This window comes from Gorilla gorilla, chromosome Y, assembly GCF_029281585.2.
Source record: "Gorilla gorilla gorilla isolate KB3781 chromosome Y, NHGRI_mGorGor1-v2.1_pri, whole genome shotgun sequence".
NCBI lineage: Eukaryota > Metazoa > Chordata > Mammalia > Primates > Hominidae > Gorilla > Gorilla gorilla.
In genome coordinates, this window is record NC_073248.2 from 46916363 (window position 1) to 46940281 (window position 23919).

Genomic DNA, 23919 nt, shown 5'->3' on the forward strand with positions numbered 1-23919 from the left:
AAAGTCCACATAATTACCTTATGCTGTACATTTAATGTCCACTATATTTATAGATATAGTGACCAGATTTTAAAGAAATCAAGTAAGCTTCACTATTATTGATATATAATTTGAAAATACGTCAACAAAATCTCCATCTACATTTCCATGCTTAGAATCAATAGAAAAAATACCAAAAAAATTAATGTAAAGCATGAGTTCTTAGGGACATTTTATGATCTTAGAGGATTTCTATTTAGACTATGAAGCTAGGAATTCTGAAGTTCACATTCACTCCTCTGTTTATTCTCCCCTCTCTCAAGGGTATAAGTTAGCAGAATATTTGGGAATCTCCAAATCCCTAACAAACTCCTGAAGGAAACCACACCATGTAATATTAAGATTGCGGAACTTCTTTAACATCTCAAAAGACTAGGATCGTCAGACAGAACCAATCAAGTGCCCACATTATAATGAAACAGCAAGTAATGAGGGTACGGAATAAAAATTCAGATCATGAGGTACATGAAAGCCTAAAAGCTACCAGAGAAGAAAATAAAAGAGTTAAATTCAAAGGAACACCCATCAGAATGGCACAAAACTTCCCAACTCCAGATGCTAGAAGAGTATAAGTTTCCAATTCTACAGGAAAATACTTTTCAAAGTACAATTCTCAACCTAGCTACACAAGCAACTATGTGTGAAGAGAGAATACGTTGTAGACACAGGGAGACTCAAAATTCAGCTCCTTCATTCTCCTTCTAATAAAGTTACTTAGAGATATGCGGAACAGAATGAGGATGTATTACAAAGAAAAGGAAGACTTGGGATCTATAAATCAACAGATCCAACAAAGAACATCAGGCCAGGGAAGTTTAAGGATGAGAACAACACACCCAGAAGCCACTGGCACATATCAGAGCAGGAGAAGGGAATGTCTAGAAGGAGGGTAGGACTTCTCCCAGAAAAAAACAGTACTTTAAAAAATAATCTTATATGATAGTTCTATAGTAGGCAAAAACAAAGAATGAATGGAGAGCCACTGTTACTTTCTTGTTATTAAAAACTCCATGAAAGACAAAAGAAACTCATAGTATACTGTTTAGATCTGCAGTGAACATTTACTGAGTCATAACCAACACCTTATTAATTGAACTAAACATAGTAATACAACTATATTGGGAGAAGGAAGGGGGTGTATTTTAAGACCTAAATCAGAATTTATTTATTCATAGCAGAAAGTCAACAAAATCTAGCATTGATAAAGCAGTAAACCAGTTGATTATTTAGAGCTGTAACATTAACCACAAGAAAAAACACCTGAAAAGATTAAAAGTGATTGCCTCAGATGTGGAGGTAGAGTAAGACAAGAGTTGGTTGTTCATTACAAGGCCTTTTTTTTTTTTTTGAGATGGAGTCTTGCTCTGTTGCCTGGGCTGGAGTGCAGTGGTGTGATCTCAGCTCACTGCAACCTCCGGCTCCCATGTTCAAATAATTCTCCTGGCTCAGCCTCCTGAGTAGCTAGGACTAGAGGAATGAGCCACCACACTCGGCTAATTTTTGTATTTTTAGTAGAGATGGGGTTTTACTGTGTTGGCCAGGCTGGCTTGAACTCCTGCCCTCAAGTGATCCACCCACCTCGGCCTCCCAAAGTGCTGGGATGACAGGTGTGAGGCACCACACCCGGCCCGTTACAAGGCTTTTAATGTCATTTGATTTTTAAACATGTATATTTATTATTTTGATTAGCTTATTGATTTTTAAGAATTTGTCTTAGATTACCAAGTTAGTATGTTATTTGCCCAAATGAAGGAAATGGCCTGGGGTAAGATCAGGGTGGCTTAGAGCAGTAGCCAGCAAACATTTCCAATAAAGGGCCAGAGAGTAAACACAAAGTTTTGAGGGCCATATGATCTGTTGCAACTTTATAAAAACTCTGCCAGTGTAATGCAAAAACCGCTACAAATATATGTAAACAAAAGAACATGGCCATATTTCAATAAAAGTTTATTTGCAAACACAGGAAATGGGCCAGATTTAGTCTATGGGCCAGTCTGCCTGACCCTGGCTTAAACAATGACCTGAAGACAAAGTGGCAGACAGATCTGAGGTGTTTAGTGGCAGAATTTTTAAAATATTTATCTTCATTCCTATTAAGTTTTCTTCACAGATACCTGTGGTCCCTTTTACAACCAAACTCTCAAGTTTCTCCGCTTATATTCACTCTTCAAAACACTACAGTCTAGTCTCTACACCCACATCCACTCATAACTGCTTAAGCCAGGCTTGTCAAGACCTTCTTATTCTCAAATCTAATGGAAACATTAGTGTTTGTGTTTCTTGACTTCTAGTACTTCAACACTTCAACAATTTCTCCCTCTTTGAAATTTCCTTTTAACTTAGGTACTGGGGTTGTACTATCATTTTTTTCTTCTGTTGAACCAGTTTAGCCTTAGTTTTAAAAGTTTTTTCAAATAAGATGTCATCCAGGATTCCATCCATGGTACCATGTCCAAAGTTGTTACAGATATGTTTTATAATCTAATACAGATACATGCTTCAACAATAATGGAGTAGATGGGACCAGCCTGTTCTCCCATAAGATAGTAGAAAATTGGACAAAGTGTATGAAACAACTGTTTTCAGATATTGGACAACACATAGTAAAGGAGACAGTGGTCTCTGAGAGGAAGGAAACACTCAGGGAGTCCTATGATATTCTGCCTAGAAACATTTTCCAGAACGCTGCCCAGGGAGGGACAACCTCAGCAGAGTACAATCAATGGCCTCGCTGAGGTTAGGGAAGGTGAGGCAGTGGAATTTGCAGGACACAGTACTCAAAATGAAGAAGCAATAAGGACTAAGAGCTCCAGAAATCTACAAAGGATCCCCTGAAGTCTTTGGTGGAACACCAAGCCGTACTTCTAGAAGCCCAAAGACCCACAACCAGGGGAAAGTACATCTACTGGGAATTTGTAAGCTGCACAATTACCAGAGCTTGCAAAAGGCTCAAAGACAAGTGAAGCACAACCAGTCAGAGTACAGACACTGGTGAACAGGGGGTAGAATTCAGTAGTGATCCCAGAAAGGCCAAGTCTTAAGTATAGGGTTAAACTAATGCTAGGACTGCAGCTACCAAAACGTGGACTAGGGAACCCCAGTGGGTCTGTAAAGTTAAAACAAGTTTAAATAATACTAAGATTTAATTTGCCTTTTTTCACTTTATTCACAATTATACAGTGGTGTTTATAGAAGCTACATGTTGTATCATAATATTACACTGACATTGTACAGGTTGTGCTTCTGTAGTCTTGTGTTACAAAATGTTCCTAGTTTTAATTTCTAAAATGCTGAATAGTCCATAGTTAAAATCCTCATGAACAAAAACTATGGCATCCCCAGTAATTTTAAAGAGTGTTAAGGTTCTAAAACCATAAAGTTTGAAAATATCCACCTTAGAGTGAAGGCTTTCTAGACTTGCCCCAGCAAGCTTAAAAAGAAGCTTCAAAGGTATCAAGCTTATCCACAAACAATTGCCTCCTGCAATAAAAATGCAAGCTGAGCCAATTCACATATCCCTAGTATATTTCTACATACTGCTGTATTTCTCAATGAGACTGCAGTATTCTATACTGTCCAAAACAGTGTTGTGTAAAAGGAACCACACATAATTTTTAAAAACAGGAATAACTAGGTGTCTGATAGTGCACTAATTGTCCAAACTTAACTTATGTAAGTCGTACTCATCTGTAAAATGGGAATTCGGTAATTGTTGGATGGGTTAAAAGAAATATATTACTATCTTGAAAGGGATCTTATTCAATTTCCTTAGGTCCAAAACATTAAGTATTCTAAAAAACAAAATCTAATGATAGCAGCTACTTTTATACAGAATATAAAGCACAAAGAAGAAAATAAACATGTTTTATGCATATATAACTTCATTTTTAATTGGCTTTATATACTCTGTGTTTTTCAGTCACATACCATGAGCAACTAATTTTTAAAAACTACATAAATTAACCGTACTAGTCTTCTATTTTGGATAGTATTAATTACAATCTTTCATTTTGATTCCTAAATTCACAAAAACCTGTATTACTCTATAAAATAAATACTAGTGTAGTTATCAACAAAGAATTCTGAAGGAGATAATGTTGATTGGCTTACTATACTGACATTTCACTGACAATGATATAACACAGTGATGTCTGAAGGGCAGGGAGAATGGTATAAAAATCACTCATGATTCACAACCTATTATTGAAACTGAGGTTAGTATTTATATTACAAGGTATGGCAATACTAGAAAAGATTTCCTTGTGGAGTATACAGTTTAAGACCTCTGCTGTACAGCTATACCTCCATGCTTGCTTCCAGTGGCCATGACACTTTATTCAAATATGTAAGTTTTATTAAGACTGAGTTCTTAAAAAGAAAAAACCAAGAACCTTAGATACAACTAGTGAAGTATTGAGACCTGTCCATATTTGAAACCAAGCACACAATACCACTTAAAAGGTTCCCCAGAAAGCCTCTATCCTGAAATGCTTGAAAGTGAGCAGTGCTGACTCTCAATTATTACCAATTGCATTAAATATGACACTTGTTTTGTTTCTTTTGGCTATAAGGAGAAAATGTCATTTTGTGTATGAGTGAGAACAGAGGAGAGAGAATGTGGGAAAGAACAGAATGGGCTAATAATTTTTTACTAAATACTCCAGTTCTCAGCTTTATAAATCAACAGACAAAATGAATCAGCTAAACCTAAAATCTTTGTGAATAGTATAAATTGTCTTTTAAATTAAATGCATATATTTTTATGTTTTACTTTTTCAAGACAAAAGCAGGATATTAGTACAATATAAGATTTATAGAGAAGCAAATTTCTTCAGATAGCAAACCCTTAAAAGCAGTATTTAAAGTACTTAAATACTGTCACATATGTTTAATAATCATAATACTTAATTGTGAGAACTGGGAGCTCATGTTACTACTAAAACCAAATAAAAATTCAATACATATTTGTTAACTCAATTTAAGGATGTTTACCTTAATACTGACACAGTATGGATGATTACACTGACCACACTGAGAACAGGCAAGTAATCTTCCTTCTGCTCCTTGGCCAAAACTGCCACAAACTACAGACATATCCTGAAGTTAAGAAAACAGAACATATTTTAAATGGAGACTAAGCTAAAAACCTACAAATTTTACTTTAAAAATACCTTCTTAACTAATACAGCTCTATAGCTAAATATTGGATCACTTCTGTGTATATGAGATAAAGCAGAAATATACAAGGAGGAATTCAATGAGGAAGACAGTAAATTGTCAAGTTCAAACCTGATTCAAAGTGAATTTGTCACTGCTGGAAAACAACACAACCGTAGTGTGCATAGAGTTTTCTTCATCATCCTTATTTGATGAAATATCTGCAGTAGACACCTATAAAAATCAAAATACACAAAATACAAAGTTATATTTTTCACTTGTTTTACACTTAACTGGAAAGCTTCAGAAAATTCATAATCAAAACATATATTTTTGCTAAGGTCTAGAATAACAATTCCAAATATTAATGCTAAGATACTACAGTAAAATGGAGTCATGACATTTTATTATTCAACTCATTCTCTCTTTAGAGGTAGAATTCCTTTAGACCAAGAAGTAATGAGAAAATATAATAAACCTGTCTTAGTAAGACTTGATTATGCAGAATTCTAATCAAGAAACTATAAATGATAATATTATAAGTATGTACACACACAAATCTATCACTATTTTAATGACACACACTTGGGATCTGCAATGTAGTTAGTCTGAACTGAGATGTCCTGCAAACATAAAATACAGCACATAATTACATATTACATGTTGAAATGGTAATATTTTAGATATATCGGTCAAAATGGAAGGCATTAAAATTAATTTCGCCTGTTCACTATAACCTTTATTTTGTTTCGAGATGAGTTTCACTCTTGTTGCCCAGGCTGGAGTGTAATGGCGCGATCTCGGCTCGTTGCAACCTCTGCCTCCTGGTTCAAGCTGTTCTCCCTGCCTCAGCCTCCCAAGTAGCTGGGATTACAGTTGTCCATCACCATGCCCAGCTAATTTCTGTATTTTTAGTAGAGACGGGGTTTCACCATATTGGTCAGGCTGATCTCTTAACTCCTGACCTCAAATGATCCACTGCACCCAGCTCACTGCAACTTTTCAATGTGGCTACTAGGAAGTTTTAAATTGCATACGTGGTTCTCATTATATTTCTATTAGCACCGCTTTAGAATATTATTTTTAATAACATCCAAATTTCAGTATCAGCCAAATGATTATCAACCAATATTGTTCAGTCTGGACTTAGTTCTATTTGACTAAATCAACTAAGTACCCACTGGTTTGTTAATAATTTCTAGAGTGATTATGAAACAAAATAAAGCTCTGAACTAGAAGTTGTAGAAAGAAGACAAGGAGGGCACTGCCAAAATCATAAAATACAATCCTGTTTCTTTAAAAAGCTTATAACCTAAGCCTGGAAAGACAGAGTTGAAACACAACAGGTTATGTTCAAGGTCAAAACATAAAACAACTGAATTACTTTTCTTGAGGAACAACTGAAAGAAGATTAACCAGCTGGGTGTGGTGGCTCATGCCTTTAATCTTAGCACTGTGGGAGGCTAAAGTGGGTGGATCGCTTGAGCTCAGGAGTTGGAGACCAGCCTGGGCAACATGGTGAAATACTGTCTCTACCAAAAATACAAAAAACAGCCAAGCGTGGTGGCACATGCCTGTAGTCTCAGCTACTCAGGAGGCTGAGGCAGGAGAATCACTTGAACCCAGGAGGCAGAGGTTACAGTGAGCCAAGATTACGCCACTGCACTCCAGCCTGGGTGACAGAGTGAGACCGTGTCTCCAAAAAAAAAAAAAAAAAAAGGAAGGAAGGAAGGTTGGTTGGTTAACTAAATAGAAGGACTACATCTCAGTATTTTTCAATACAAATACATTTAAAAGCAGTTTTTTTTTTGTTTTTTTGTTTGTTTGTTTTTGAGATGGAGTCTTGCTATGTCACCCAGGCTGGAGTGCAGTGGCACAATCTCAGCTCACTGCAAGCTCTGTCTCCCAGGTTCACGGCATTCTCCTGCCTCAGCCTCCCGAGTAGCTGGGACTACAGGTGCCTGCCACCATGCCCGGCTAATTTTTTGTATTTTTAGTAGAGATGGGGTTTCACCATGTTAGCCAGGATGGTCTTGATCTCAAGACCTCATGATCCACCCACCTCAGCCTCCCAAAGTGCTGGGATTACAGGCATGAGCCACCGTGTCCAGCCTAAAAGCAGTTTTAATGGATAGTACTAATGCTTTATAAGAGCAATTTATAGTCATATGAACCCTAATGACTACAAGTGTTAATAATGCCAATATTCATCATTAGGGAGTAAGCAAAGCCATGACAAATCCAAACATTAGAAAATTATGCAAAATTTTAAAAGTAGGGAGGTAGAAACTTGTATAGACTGCCATGAAAGAAATTACAAAAGACGTTGTTGAGTGAAAAAATAAATTGCAGAACAGTATTTGAGGTATAGCACTATAATATAAAAACCTGCAAAGTCATTACATGTAGTCTATGGGCACATATAACAGGTTGAATCATAAGAAATTGCTGCTTTTCATCAGTTCAGAAATAATATTGGCAATTTCATATGGATCAACCTAATATATAAATATACCAAACTGGTAACAGGGAAATAAGGAGGACTGAGGAGTTAGTAATGGTAAATTCTGATCTACCTATAGCGTTTTAATTTTTTTAATAGAGAAAATGTATTGATGTGTTATATGCATAGTATTAACAAAATTAGCTTTCTAAGATTTTAGAGAATCATCCAAGATGATTCACAGAAGTAGAATCATCATCATCAGTAAGAAATTAAGTGACTACTAAAAGTAATCATTAATTCAGTCATAGGACTAATGATGCATTGACAAGACTATTGAGATATATAATTAGGGAAATGGCTAAAATAGAGATAAAGTATCTATTTCTACCTCCCAACTACTAACAGAAAATTCAACACATTATGCACACTGAGCAGCTCAAAGAAATTGTTAAGATCCATTATTATTTTTAAAAGGAAATTTAACCAGTGAATGCTTTCACTGAAAATGATAAACAATATATTCCCAGTATAAACCAGAAACAAAGTCTGCAGTAGAAAACTGCAATGTCCCTAGATTCAAGTGGGGGTGGGGAGTCATATTTAAATAATAAGTGCAGAAAAACCAAAATATTTTAAAATAATTGTCCACGCAAGAAAGAAAACAGTATCATCTAGCTTGAAGACCCACTGTTTTTATTTTATAATTTATTTCATGACCTTTAGACTGCTAGAAAAATAAAACCTAACTTGAGGGCAAAGGTAATCTTTGAGAAAATATGTGCTATTGTTGCCTGCATAGATAATAGTGTGATTTATCCAGAAGGTGATAGAAATTTCATTTTCCTAGACCACAGATATAAGCCAAGGAGAATAGAAAGCTCTGACCTAAACTTCACAAGTGTCCCTTCCAAGCAGGGACAAGTAAGAGTAAACAAAAAAAGAAGATCAAATTAAACTCAAAGTGAGAAGATAGGAAAAAATAAAGATGAGAATATAAATCAATAAAACAGAAAGAGGAAAGAAAACAGAGAAAAGTCCATGAAAACAAAGGCTGACTCAAGAAGATCAATAAGATTGATAAATCTCTAGCCAGACTGATCAGGAAAAAAATAAGACAAGATACAAATTATTAGTATCAAGAATGAGGGAGGTGAAATCACTACAGATTCTACAGGTATTAAAATAATAAGAAACATTATGATCAACTCCATTCCTTTAATTTGTCAAGATGGACAAAATGAACAAATTTCTTGAAAGGTGCAAATTTATGCAAGGAGAGACAGATAACCTAAATAGGTACCTATTAAAGAAATACAATTTGTTGTTAAAAACTGTCCCACAGGCTGGGCACCGGTGGCTCATCCAGTAATCCCAGCACTTTGGGAGATGGATCACCTGAGGTCAGGAGTTCGAGACCAGCCTGGCCAACATGGCGAAACCCCATCTCTACCCAAAACACAAAAATTAGCTAGGCATGTTGGTGCATGCCAGTAATCCCAGCTACTCAGAAGGCTGAGGCAGGAGAATTGCTTGAACCTGGGAGGTGGAGTCTGTAGTGAGCAGAGATCATGCCACTGCACTCCAGCCTGGGCATGGTGGCTCACGCCTGTAATCCCAACACTTTGGGAGGTCAAGGCAGGTGGATCACCTGAGGTCAGGAGTTCGAGACCAGCCTGGCCAACATGGTGAACCAGGGGGCTGAGGCAGGGGAATCACTTGAACCTGGGAGGCAGTGGTTGCATGAGCTGAGATTGTGCCATTGCACTCCAGCCTAGGCAACAAGAGCGAAACTCCATCTCAAAAGAAAGAAAAAAAGAAAGAAAACACAACAAAAACCCCCCACAAAGAAAATTTCAGGCCAAGATGCTTTCACTAATAAATTCATGTATAATATAAGAAGATACATTTCCACTACTACACAACTTTTCCAGAAAACTGAAGATGAGAATATACTTTCTGATTCATTCTATGAAGCTGGAGTTATGCTGATACCAAAACCAGATGAAGACATTACAAGAATGTAAGACTACAGGCTGGGGCATGGTGACTCACGCCTGTAATCCCAGCATTTTGGGAAGCCAAGGTGGGAAAATTGCTTGAGCTCAGAAGTTCGAGACCAGCCTGGACAACATAGTGAAATGCTGTCTCTATTAAAAATTTTTAAAAAGTAGTTGGGTGTGTTGGCACACAGCTATGGTCCCAGCTACTTGGGAGACAGAGGTGGGAGGTCAAAGCTGGAGTTAGCTATGATCGCACCACTGCACTCCAGCCAGGAATTAGAAAGAGAACCTGTCTCCGAAAAAAAAAAAAAAGAAGAAAAAAAAGTGCACAGGTCTACAACTGTGGTGCATCCACAGTTTTATTAATACTCAGCAAGAAAGGGGAGTACACTGTTAACAAGTACAACAGCATAGATGAATCTCCAAATAATTGTGCTGAAATAAATCAGTCCAAAAAGCATACAGTTCTGTATGATTCCACCTATATACAACTCTAGAAAATGCAAACTAATCTTGGGGACAAGGACGGATGACAGGGGGAATGCAGAAAATTACAGAGGGACATGAAGAAACGTTCGGAGATGAATATATTCACTATCATGATTGTGGTGTCGTTTTCAAGGGTGTATATGTATATATCAAAGCTTATGGAATTGTACATGTCAAATATAGCTTATATCAACTATACCTCAATAAGCCTGGTTTGAAAATTTTTCTTTTTGAAAAAAGGACGAGAATCTAAGCTTCCTTATTCCTGGTTTAGTAGTAAACTTGAAAAATTTCACCTGTCTCCTATACTTAAAATGACATTTCAGAATTTTAAAAACAGGATTTTAATAAATAGCAAAGTTATTACATAAAATATTTGCTAGTAGTTAGCAAATATATTTGTAATACACATATAAATAAAGCCTCATAACATGATAGTAAGCAAATATCAATCTTAAAATTTTTAAATTAAAGAGCAACTATATTACATACTGACTTTTTAGAGAGGGTTGGCATAGAAAGATAAGGAGTCAAAGAGGAAGGTAAGAAAAGAGAAAGGATGAGAAAGTAAATATACAAGAAAACGTAACCAGAGGCTCAAAAAAAAAAAGCAAAGTAGGACAGTAAAATAAACATTTTGACCTATTTATATGACTCTTAAGTTCAAAATAACTTGCTATGAGATTTTCATCATTAACTGACATTTAGATTAGAGAAAATATACATGAAGCAAGCCTCACCCCAGGCAATACAACAGCTCCGATTCCACTTTTCAGCTTTGACCTGCCTCGGCCACCTCGCCCCGACAGTCCTGCACCTCGAGGTCTCCGCTTTCCTGGAAATCCAGACCCACGGCCCTATGTAATAGATTAGGAAAAGTCAACATTCTGTGACAGCCCAAAATAATTTTTAAATCCAAATGCCACTGAGATAAAACATTTTATTAAATGTTATACAAACACTTCTTTAGATAAGTATTAAGAGACCTGGCTTATTATTTTTATCTTTAAAAGTATACTCCACAACTTAAAAATCTAAATATAAAATGCTTACAACCTTAGAATCATACTTTCGGGCTGTCACTGTGAACGCTATCAGCAAGCCTTTGCATGATTTTTCTCTTTCCCACTCCTACATTCTCGGTGACGACAACAACTATAGCCTTATCCAGATATTTCGAAGTGCAACAAGTTGTATTCAATATAGAGTAAGGATAAGGAAGAACTCTCTCATTAACTGGTCTCGCGGTGATTACAGTAATAGCTAACATCTGTTGAGTACTTACTATGTACTAATGTAAGTATTTTTTACTCTCAACAATCCCACATAGTAGGTTTTATTATCCTCATTTGAGATGAGTGTGCTGAGGAATAAAAGGGTTAAGTAACTTGTCCAAGGTCGCTTAGCTAGCAAGTCTGGCTCCAGCGTCCCTGGGTTGGAAGCATATTCTGTACTGCTACATCAGCATGAAAGTTCATTTTTGCTAGTGTGTAACAGTATTCTTCCTGTCATTAAAATTAAGTCAGTTTCCTTCACTATTCAACAGTTCTCTTATGAACTCAACATTTCTACCTCATTCACCATTGTATTTAGAGGAAAATTTATTATTATTGTTATTACTTTTATTTTTGAGACAAGAACTTTCTTCGTCACTCAGGTTGGAGTGCAGTGGTGTGATCACAGCTCACTGCAGCCTAGAACCCTTGTGCTTAAGTGATCCTCCTGCTTCTGCCTCCAAAAGTGCCAGGATTACAGGAGTAAGCCAAAGCGTCCAGCCAGGAAAAAGTATTTGAGGATTACAGGAAAGCTGACAAAAGGCTTTGTGAAAGCTTTGCTTTAAATAATCTGAATAATAAATACTTGAAATGGAAATAATTTATCTGACTTCTTACACAAGAAATAAACCTATTGGAAAATGTGTTAAATTCCCTGATAATTTCAGACATTAAGTACCAGAGTATGGTGTTCCCTGCCCCCTCACCCTTGTTTGTACTAATTAATTACTCCTTGAAAAAACCTGGCACCTACCTAAGTAGATGAATTATGTATATTTAAAATTATCCAGATGCTCAGGAAAATACTTAGGTGTGTCCCTCACCATAAGTTAAATAATATGTCATATCTTCAACTGATGTCCCTATCATAGTTTGAAATGAACTTATTCCCTATTTAGCAGAATGGTTTCCAAGTCAAAAATTGATGGTGATACTGTAAGCATAAAATAGAAACACATGAACAAAAGGAATGGGAGGAATGGCTTTTTTCCCTTTGGATGTAATAAATACAGCCAGCTCCCAGCTTCAAACTGCCACTCCTGTCTTCTCTTACCCTGTTCTCCTTGAGATCCCTTTTGAGAAGTGCATCAGCTTCTTTGCACAACAGATGGATGGGGTCAGGTTAGTTTTTAGGGTTTTTTGTTTGTTTGTTTGTTTTTGAGATGGAGTCTCGCTTCTTTGCCCAGGCTGGAGTGCAATGGTGTGATCTTGGCTCACTGCAACCTCCGTTTCCTGGGTTCAAGCTATTCTCCTGCCTCAGCCTCCCCAGCAGCTGAGATTACAGGCACATGCCACCATGCACAGCTAAATCTCTTTGTATTTTTAGTAGAGACGGGGTTTCACCACGTTGGCCAGGTTGGCCTCGAACTCCTGACCTCCAGTGATCTGCCCCCTCAGCCTCTCAAAGTGCTGGGATTACAGGCATGAGCCACTGCGCCCGGCCGAGTTTGTTTTGTTATTAAATTGGTATAAAAGATTTTTGAAAAACTAAGTCAGCGATTAAAAATCAAGACTACAGTAGTCTCTCAATTTATTTTCTCAAACATGAAATGCTGACCCAGAAAAAAAGTAAGTACAAATTGGTGGTCTATGTTATCAAACTGTCAAATGAGGTATATTTATACCTCAATATCTTGGATGATATCATGGGGAGGTAGGGAGGTTAAAAAAAAATAGTTCTTCCAGTCATGAAAGAAAATAAAGTATAACCTAGAATTCCTTAAAATCCTTGATTAGTCTGAATTAAACAGCCATATTCCAGAATATTAAATATAGAATATGAAGAAAAACTGTCATCTCCAGTCAATGAAGTATTTTAACTTTTGAGTTAATACTTTTTCAAATTAATTTTTTTCTCTTCAAAATGCATCACACTACTTAACTCACTTCAAGGACTGGCAGAGCCATCAACCAATGTCATGGGGGAAAAAGCCTTGTCATTTTAAGGTATTAAACAGACAATGAAATCTGCCACAATTTTGGTATTTCTTCTCCATGAGAACATAATAAATTAATGGAGTTTTTTCTTCTGCTTTTTTCTAAGCAACAAAGTTTTATGATATCATGAATGAAAAGGTCCTTAATTACCTTTTGGTCTACATGTCAAGGACTTCTCCCTCATAAAACCAGTAGTAATCACAACAAAAGGAATTAACCATAAAAAGAGGTATTAAAAATGTATACTTGATTTTTAAATGCAAGCATATTATTTCTTTACATTACAATTTTTAGATTTAAATAGTGTTTCTGGAAGCTCAATCTAGAAAAGAAAGATTTAATTCTTAACACCCAGTAGGGCAAAACAAATCAGACAGAAATGATATATGAATGTAAATGCAATTTTATTTACCACTTTGATGCTCCAAATGGCACTGCCAGGAAGCTGCCTGGGTTTAAAAATTTCCCGACCTTCTGAAATGTCTGGGGACCAGGAAGGTGAGCTCACTGTATTTTGGGCACTCCAAGCCTCCTAGGATATGGCAGTTGAGAAAATAGATGTGTAAAACTCAGCAACATAAAAGGTCAAAGCCAGCAACTAAGGAATTTTAGAACAGCAAAAACAAATGCAAACGTATGGAAATTTAGTACAAATTGCTTCAAGGAAGGCAAAATAAGCTAATCACTAACAGTGATTTAAACATTTAAGTATAACTTAAATAACTTAAATGTTTGCTGCTACAGAGACATCACTACAATGAAACTTTAAAAATTAAGGTTTATATGATATCAACATTGACTCATGAACTGCAATTACTGCACCAAAAAGTAAATAAAAGTCAATCACACTTTAAGAATTAACACTAGAAGAAAGTATTGGGGGGTTATTTTTCTTCTAACAACTATCACTCTACTTAAAAGGAGAAATGGATAACCATAAGGAATTCTATATTCTATAGCTATAAACAACCAAAACCAGTAGGCCAAAGAATGCAATGAGAAACATAAGCAATCGATAAATGCATAAACTTTACACTGTAGAGAGCTGGTAACATTCAAATGCAAATACCATTGTAACCTTAGCATTTAATCACTCTTTCTTCAGTGACCATTAGTTGTCGGTTTGGTTTCGGTTTTTACTTAGAGAAATGAATACTTTATGGAAATTACATCCAATGGACAAAAGTGAAGAAACGTTAAAGCAAATTGTCCTAAATTTGCAAATTAAAATGCCTAAAGTACCTGATAAATTATATAGAAAGTATTATCTTATTAAAATCTATATAACTAAAACTAAAGCATTTTACTTCCAAACAACCACATTCAGCAATACCCTGAACTAATCTGAAGATGCTAAACAGCATAAAGAAAAATGTTTACTCCACAAAGATAACATTTTAAAGAAAAACAAGACAAATGTCAAACAATAAAAGAATATATTTTGAATTAGGTAATTCAATGGTGCATGCATAATTTTACCAATCAAGTAACCAAAACTTAAGACAAGGTACATAGTACTTACCAGGTTTCTAGAATATCATCAAATTAACAAGTACTATCTCATTAATCACATACAAATACCAGGAATTAAAATAACCAGAAATAAGAATGTGACTACTCTTGGGGTAAGAGATAGGTAATGGAATAACAGTATTTTGGAAAAGCCACACAAGCAATAGACTGGTTTCATTTTTAAGTCACAAACTCAACCCACACACATTGAAGTCCAGCAATCCAACTCATTCTCTCCAGCAAACACTTTATTTTCTTCCCCTCCAGGATTACCCTCAGGTGTTCTTTCTTACCCATCAAATCTCTAACCTAGCTCAGGTAATCACTATGCTGATTTCACTGAGCAGCAACCACTGCAGGTCAATTATCTCACTTTCATAATTTGAAATCAACTTGAATCTGTACCTATGTCTTCTTCCCTACTATTAGTAGGGAAGTGTTGTCAAAAGCCATTTCTCTTTTCTCATTTTACTCATGCTCCTAACATCTGGCATACTGTTCTGCTGGATTTGGCAGCAGCCCACCTGTGGATATTTCACTGACTTCCTCGCTAATCTTTCTTCATCTCCTGTACGTGTTCTTCCTCTATTTGACTTCCGAAGCCCTGGAGTTTCCCAGGGCTTGAGCCTAGATCCTAAATGGTGTTATCTACAATGAGGGCATCTTGGAACTTGATGCTTCCCACATTCTTATTTCTAGTTTTAATCAAAGATCTCCAAATTAGCAGGATTTTCAACTTCCTTCTTAGCATTTCCATTTTCTCACATAAAACCCCTCTTAATTTTGCCATGTTTAAAATTTCTCCCTTAACCGGTTTCATCCCAGTCTTCCCCATCCTTATAAATGGCATCCAGTCCCTTGTCACTCTCCTCTGCTCCTTCAGTCCTCTCCCCCAACACTTCGTCAATGCAAATCATCAGCAAATTCAAGACTTTTTATCTTCAAGTTTTGTCTCCGATCCTTCTACTTCTTGTCACTTCCACCACTAGCAGCCCAGTCGTGCCCACCACCATCTCTCACCTAACCTGCCACAAGAGTCTACTGCTGGTTATGCTTCTCCCACCCTGCATCTACTCAAGCCTTTCCCCACAGCAGCCAGAGGAACTTTTCAAAAGTACAAATGTGATCAAGCAAGTCACTATTCTATTTCAAATCTTCAATTGCTTCTCAGAGCACTTAAAAGACAAACCTTTCCCCAACTCATCTTGTGGCACTTGTCTCCCTGCTGCTATGCTCCAGCTATTCTGGCTTCCTTGCTGTCCTTCAAACATGCCAAGCTCTTTATCAATCAGAGCCCAACTGACTCAGAACACTTCACAATACCATTCCAGCCCTTCAATAAATGTCTGGCATTTTCTTTCTTTCTTTTTTTTTCGAGATGGAGTCTCGCACTGTCACCAGGCACCACCCAGGTGGTGCGATCTCGGCTCACTGCAACCTCTACCTCCCAGGTTCAAGCAATTCTCCTGCCTCAAGCCTCCTGAGTAGCTGGGATTACAGGCAAGCACCACCACGCCCGACTACTTTTTGTATTTTTAGTAGAGAAAGGTTGTCTCCAAGTTGCTCAGGCTGGTCTCCAACTCCCGACCTCAAGTGATCTGCCCACCTTAGCCTCCCAAAGTGCTGGGATTACAGGTGTGAACCACTGCGCCGGGCCAATATTATTTTTTAAGAAAATACTAATAAAAAGAAACAATTGATATTAAATAAAATTTAACTATTGACTATAAATATATGTTTCAAGAGATCTGAGTGAAAATACCATTCTATGTTAAAATAAAAAGTATGACATTCGATAAATATAGTAATAACATGTTCTCAAAGGTTCAAGGGGCTAAAGCTAATGAGAAAAAGTTAAATATAAACACCTTACAATTTACCTAATTACTTGAAATAGAAACTTATCTTCATTCCTGTATTTCTCCATTTTTCCAATTTCTAATGTCTACTTCTTTCCATTTTGTATTTTCTTGTACTGAGGCAATTTAAAGAGGATATGCCAGGTCTTCAGAAAGCCAGGAAATGAACATAAGCACTCTGGAACCTATCTGAACTTAATTTTTCCAAGATTTTTTTTAATGGTTAAAAATTGGCTCAACTGGGGATACTAAGAGGAAACATCAGGGGCAAAGGGGATTTGGGTTAAACAGATCGAACAGGATTCTTACTGAAGGCAGGCCAGACTGATCAGAAATCATCTGGAGGGTGGTGGGAGATAACAAATTTGATCAGATATCAAAGGTGATCAGTACTGAGAGTGGGGGATTCTTTGCAAGTTTCTTCCTAAACCTGAGAGATGTGGGCCAGACTAGGATGAACACTGAAGGCTGAGGCTGAGAGGAGGCTTAGAGGATCCTGACTAGAGTTTGGGCAAGGGGAGAGGCTTTGTCAATGCAAACATGCATTCAGCAATATTACCAAGTACAGATGCATGCACATAAAAATACTGAAAGGAAATATAAGAACATGTTTAAAAATTTTTTAGTGGCTTATTTATTTTATGTAATTTAAATATATGTATATATAAAATTAAGGTGTACTTTGAACACATACTAACACATTCAAAGAATTAAGTATACGTTTGATAATACATAATAGTTACAAAATAAGCAAGGTCTTCATGCAAACGAGTTTAGAATTTCCAGGGTTTATTACTTAGCATTTGATTAGCAGGCCTGTAAATTCTTCTGCTGCCCATTCATTGCCCACTTTATTAAAAATTCCTCAAGTGGATGCATTGGAATGGAAGAAACACTGACTCTTTCCTTCAAAGAAGGAAACAACAAACCTTGTTTGACAACCCTGTCAAACAAGACAAGGACCAAGTGGCCAGTGGTAAGGCAAGTTGGTCAAACTAATGAATGACATTTTAGATTAAAAGTGAATTTTATTTAACCCAATTATTCTTATCCTATGCACACAAATTTGAATTTAAGTTAGCTTGATGCAGATGGTCACCCCATTCCAAAGCATGGGTCCAAATACCCTAAGGTTCCAGGAGGAGCCAGCTTTCTTCAGAAGGTGGCAAGTGCATTACAAAGTACTGAGGAAAACTTTCTTTAAAGTATCTTTTTTCATCATTCCATATTTTGCTCCTTATAATTGCAACTGCTCTCCTTATACATGTCTCTTTTGAAACTTCTCACTTGTCTAAGATGCTATTGTTCCTGCTCATCTTTTTTTTTTTTTTTTTAAATAGCATAGTCTCTCTCCCTCGTTGCCATGCTGAAAAGGCTTCTGACTTGCTGTTCTTGCCAGGAAACATTTCTGCAGGGCGTATTGGAGTGGAACTACTTACAGAGTGTCAGGGCAAGTCCTTACATTTGTTTATGCTTAGGACACAACACAGAAGATAGTTTTCTAAGTTAAAGATTGTATGGTTTTATCTTGACTTCAGAAACTGGTCATACTTTTTTACTTTAGTTTTTAAGAACCTCAGAGCTGAACTTGAAACAAGTTTAATAATTCCAATGAGACATTTGTTATGTATCCTTTTTAAAAAAGACTTTTCTAATTTAAATCATTTTATTATTGCTCTAAATTTGCCACGTTCATTTTAGAATTTTATAAACTGTTTTAAAACTAATTTACATTAAGTTGGAATAAAGTTAACCAAATTAATACAAACATATTTTATTGCACTTCTCTTTATTGTGCTTCACAGATAGGAACATTTTTTCTTTTATTTACAAATGAGATGTTTGTGACAACCCTGGTGAAGCAAGTCTATTGGTGCCATTTAACAAACAGCCTGTGCTCACTTTGTGTCTTGGTTTCACACTTTGGTAATCTTCACAATTTTTAAAATATTTCCTTATTATTATATTCATTACAGTGATCTGTGATCAGTGATCATTAATGTTATGGGAGGCGGAGTTTGCAGTGAGCAGAGATCATGCCAGTGCACTCCAACCTGGGCAACAGAGTGAGACTCCATCTCAAAAAAAAAAAAGGGAGTTTTTATATGTAGGGTACAAAATACTATCTGACCTTAAGGTGTGTGCAAATTTTTCTGAATTAATTAAGACTTAAATATCAACAGGAGTGATTGTTTTTGTTACAATCACCAGGTGGGTGATCTGATACTTTCCCCTGAAAAATGCATATACAAAATTTTCACATAATTTAAAAACATCCACAGATACATAGCTATGGATTCAGTTTATGGATCAATAATTCAACTCCTCAGAAGTAAAAGATTACATGAGAAAGTATCTGATATTGAGGTGACAAGGAATAATGTTGAAATGTATCTCATTAAAAAGTGCAGACAGTTGTGGCTAAGACATTGGGTATTACAGAGGTGCATCCATGTGTCCAGTGAGAAGACTTTAAGAATCTGTTTGGGAATAATGAGAACATGAGCATTCCCCTCCCTACCTCTAGCACTCCCCTCCTGCTATTTGGATATTGTGAATTTACCAAACACAGTGATTTAGGTCACTTTTATTATTTCAGAAATTCCAGATACCTTACTACTTATATAAAATAGCCCTTGAAAGGATGCTTACCATTATGTCTAATACAAAGAAAAGACAAATGTATGTGATCTGTAGTGCATAGTTATAATACAATCTGAATCCTACATTTAAATTTTTTACTCCACTTTCCAAGAAATAAAGCATTGATTCTAAATATATTCTCTATTTGTCAAAACAAATAGAAACTATCTAGTGTTTCATTTATAAAAGAAATTAATTAATGGTGTCTCTAAGTTAATTTTTTACTTCTTTTCCCCATATCATTTTTATATTATATGAGAGCATATTTTTCTACTCTACCCTGGAATTAATAAACAAAAAATAAGGTACAATATTTAACCCAGGGCTACCACATTTTTTTCAGTGTATTTAGTAGGTTCTCCTAAATCTGGAAAAGAAAACTTCAAATATAAATATAACCAAATTAAAATAACACCTTTTTTCTTCTATTTACTTTATTTCTTGAACTCAGTGATGTAATATGTCTTCATCTGCCTCTGAGAATACACTTAAAACTACAGAAGCAAATTAACATTTTCCCAATTCACATGTAGTGCAATATTTAAGATTTCATCTAATTGAACACGTGTTGGATCAAATTTATAATACTAAAAGCACTCTTCTACATACTGCAATGTCTAGATGGAAGACAAGCTAGTCAGGTGACAGAGTGAACATCATTCTGGTAGGCTTTTTCAAGCTGTCACTTGCAAGATGTTTGGACTGCTGAGAATGTTAGCCATAATTAATTGCAGAGATAGGAGGCTGCAAATGGGTGAGGTAATGTTCAAATGCATGGAATGATGACTAGTCATAGTAAAAGATAATAGATGTGGCCACATTGCTTTGAGAAAATTTAGAGAATATTTTGGATCACAATGATACATTTCTGCGTTATTTGTGGAATGTTTTCAATGTAATTACATCACACAGGTAGACTTCCAGATCCTGGGTCTAACTTACTTTCCTTGGCTCTGTGGGAGAAAACATATTCTAATGAAGTTCATTTTAAGGCAAATATTTCTTGAAAATACAAAACTGATAGATATATGTATGCAGGTTTCCTTCTTATACGTCTTTTATAAACAATGAAGTTGTATTTCTCCTTTAGTGTTTAATGTGTTTCATCAGATAATGCCCTAGAAGTTTTACCAAATTTTTCTGTCCACCATTTGAAGGTGTATGAGAGGGAAAAAATGCAGTCTGCCTGCTTCACTAACAAAAGTAGGACAAAGGCCATCACAACTGAAATATGTGAAACACTTGGTTTTATGAATTTCAAGCATTTTATATCTCTACATTTGGACTCGAGTAAAGACATTTCATAGAAAAACAGAAATATTTTTATTTGTTTATTTTTTAATCTTGATAACCCGCAATAGTTTACAGCCAGAATGGCAGCTTTTATATATGTACACTCATTTAAATACAGTTTCATACCGTAAATAGCCATGGGGCAAAATATCTGCCTCTAGGCACAAAAAAAAATCTTTGCCGCTAAATAAACACCTTTAAGTGATACTGCAAAGAATAGATGTGAGGTAATTTTTTACCTAAATGACTCTGGCCTGTATTAAGACATATTCACTGTAACAATTCAAGTTTTAAAATCCTTGTTTTGTAACTCAAAAATATATCTTTTTTACAAAACACATCTTTACATTTATTGCTATTGTACATTTATTTGGCGGGAAACAGGGATGTTTGATGTCTTGCAATGATAAAGCAATCGTATTCAATAGAAAATTGTCTCACATTCTGCATGACTTTTGAACATTCTATAAGAAAATTACATAAGTGAAAAACAAATTTGTAGATATTTGAGTACAACCATTTAATATATGAATAAAAGCAGTTCAGAACATTTTAATGTACACTGCATTTTCTGATAGTAAGATTTTAGGTTAAAATAAGATTACACTTCAAAAAGCGTACCATTTTGAAAAAAAATCATATCACTGCTGCCAATGCCGTTTTCATACTAGTCCAACATATTGCTTATCCATCTGTGTTTGTTTGATTTTACTGTTATTACATTCATGGTAATGCTAAAGTACATACACACACACACACACACACACACACACACACACACACCCCTAAGGTGTGCAGGCTTTCATCCAAGCTTACTGGTATTAATTAAAAATCAACCAGAGGTAGGGAAAAATAAAACTTATTCAAAAATACTATTGCAATAGGGAGAATATTCCAAACTCAATCTACAGGTGTCTCAGGATCAAACAGGAAAAGGCTTTCCTTTTCTAGGGAAGGACAAGCAGGGCTGGCAGAAGCCTCCTTGGAGAGAAGGACAGGCAGCGGGGTGAGCAGGTGGCAAAACCACGATGCTCCAATAAAAATAGTTTCTCTGGGAGTCCCGCTCATTTTTGGAGTGAGCTGTTAGCGGGCTGGTCTGTCCTTTAGTGCTTGTTCAGTCTTAGGTGGTGAGCCAAGGTCCAGGGGCCTGAGCAGAGGAGACAAGACTGTCTGAAGTTTGATAAAATCAAGTCAATGGGTAGTTATGAGTAATTGTGAGCAATTGGTCAGCTTTCGGCTCAGCACACACCCCACCTTATGTTGTTTACCACAAACAAAACTTGTCCCTAAAAATTTTTAGGAATGGCATCAGACATAGCGAAGGTTTGCAAACTGATTTTCAGTGTTGGGCTGGTCTTCATGTGTTTGTTAACCTTGAGGACTAGGTATATCATTTGTTAAGTGTGTTATTGGACTGACAGCTGCTCTCTATGAAAAGTAGATAATCATTGAATATAATAAAAAGAATAATTATTGAAGATTGGATAAAGAGGTCCGCGATGGGCGAGTACGCGGGTGCCACACGCTCCTCGCCTTCTGCTGCCTGCAACTGGTGGCAGCGCTGGAGCAGCAGATCTTTGACTTCCAGGGCCGCCTACCAGTGAGCTCCCACCCTAGCCAATTTCCTGCGCCTCGTGGCGCTCACCCTGGGCATCGTGGGCACCGCAGTGTGGCTGACGCTCCGGGCTGGCCTGACTGCTTTTATCACCTGCTTCTACCCGAAGGCTGGACCCAATATCCCCAGACCGCGACTTCCCCACAGCGTCCAAATGCCCCTGTACCGATCCAGGGATGGAGAATCGCCGGGCGGCGGGCGACTCCGGTTCTGAACTTCCCCTGGCCATGGGGGGCTGCCGTGCAGTCTTGTTCCTCGCTGCCTGCTGCACTGTCCCTGCAAAGAAGCCCTCAGCAGCGCCCGCAGATCCTCCTGGCGCTGCTCCGCTTCCTGTTCGCCAGCTATGGGAGCAAAGTCTTCCTGAAGGAGGAGGCAGCTTTGACTTCATCAGCGGCTTCCACTCCTAGAGATGCCAGGCGCCCCAGAAGACGTCACGTTGACACCAGCAGCCTCTATGCGCTTCGGGTAGCCCTGCCCTGCCTGCCCTGGCCCTGTGCCCTTGGCGCTGGACTGACCTCGGCAGCCGCGATCTTGGTCAGGACCAGCGGGCACAGCCCTGGGGGCTCGGGACCCACTGCAGCCTGTGAAGGCCCCATGGCTCTGCACACAGAGAGGCGGAGCAGCAGACTTTAGGACTTGGCCCTTCACAAGCAGGACTTCAGAGAGGAATGGGGCGGGTAAGGGAGGGGCCACGGAGTCCGCATTTTAAAAAATTTCAGACTTAGTGTGAGCTGGAGCTTTTCTCCCTTCTCCAGCCTCTTCCTTTCATCCTTCACCCAGCATCCCGCCCCTGTCCAGAGAGAAACAGCAGGAGGGCTTGCCCTTTCTATTCACCACACTCACTCCCCAGCCTGAGGAAAGCCGGGGGAACTAGGGGCAGGAGTTCTGGTTTCTCATCGCAGGTCCAGCAGACTCTGGGTGACAGCTAGCAGAGCCCTAGCCCTCTCGGTGCCTCAGTTTCCCCACCTTGCCATTAAAAGAGTCCCTTGGTAGGTGAGCTCTTCTAGCCTTCTCATATAACTCTGAATTCTGTGGGCTGGGGTAGGATTATAAATCCCATTTTGCAGATGTAGAAACTGAGGCCAAGAGAAGTGAAATGGTTTGCTTGAGGCCACACTGCTAGATTTTGGTGGAAGCAGGCCTTGAACGCAGCGGACTTTCTGTAGTTTCAGCCTCTAAAACCCAGTGTCCTCTCTGAGTTCCGTTTTCAGGCCCCTCACTACATTCACACATCACCGCTTGCCAAGACCTCTCCTCAACCACCATCTTATCAAAGGTGACAAGAGTCACCTTTGCTCCAGTTCCCAGCAAGTTCCTCATCTCCATCAGAGACTGCCTCAGCATGGATTTCATTGTCCATATCATTATCAGCATTTTGGTCAAAGCCATTCAACAAGTCTCTTGGAATTTCAAACTTTCCCACATTTTCCTGTCTTCTGAGACCTGCAAATTGTTCAACCTCTGCCAGTTACCCAGCTCCAAAGTAGCTGGGATTACAGGCACACACCACCACACCCGGCTGATTTTTGTATTTTTAGTTTCATCATGTTGGCCAGGCTGGTCTTGAACTCTCGACCTCAGATGATCCTCCCCCCTTGGCCTCTCAAAGTGCTGGGATTACAGGTGTGAGCCACTGGGCCTGGCTGCTGCTCCT

At 37.6% G+C, this 23919-nt stretch overlaps 1 pseudogene; it reads right to left on the bottom strand.

Moving 5' to 3' along the window:
- LOC115933287 (histone-lysine N-methyltransferase 2C-like) overlaps positions 1 to 16782 on the bottom strand; it is a 46212-nt pseudogene extending 29430 nt beyond the window's left edge.
- Positions 16783 to 23919: the final 7137 nt, after the last annotated feature.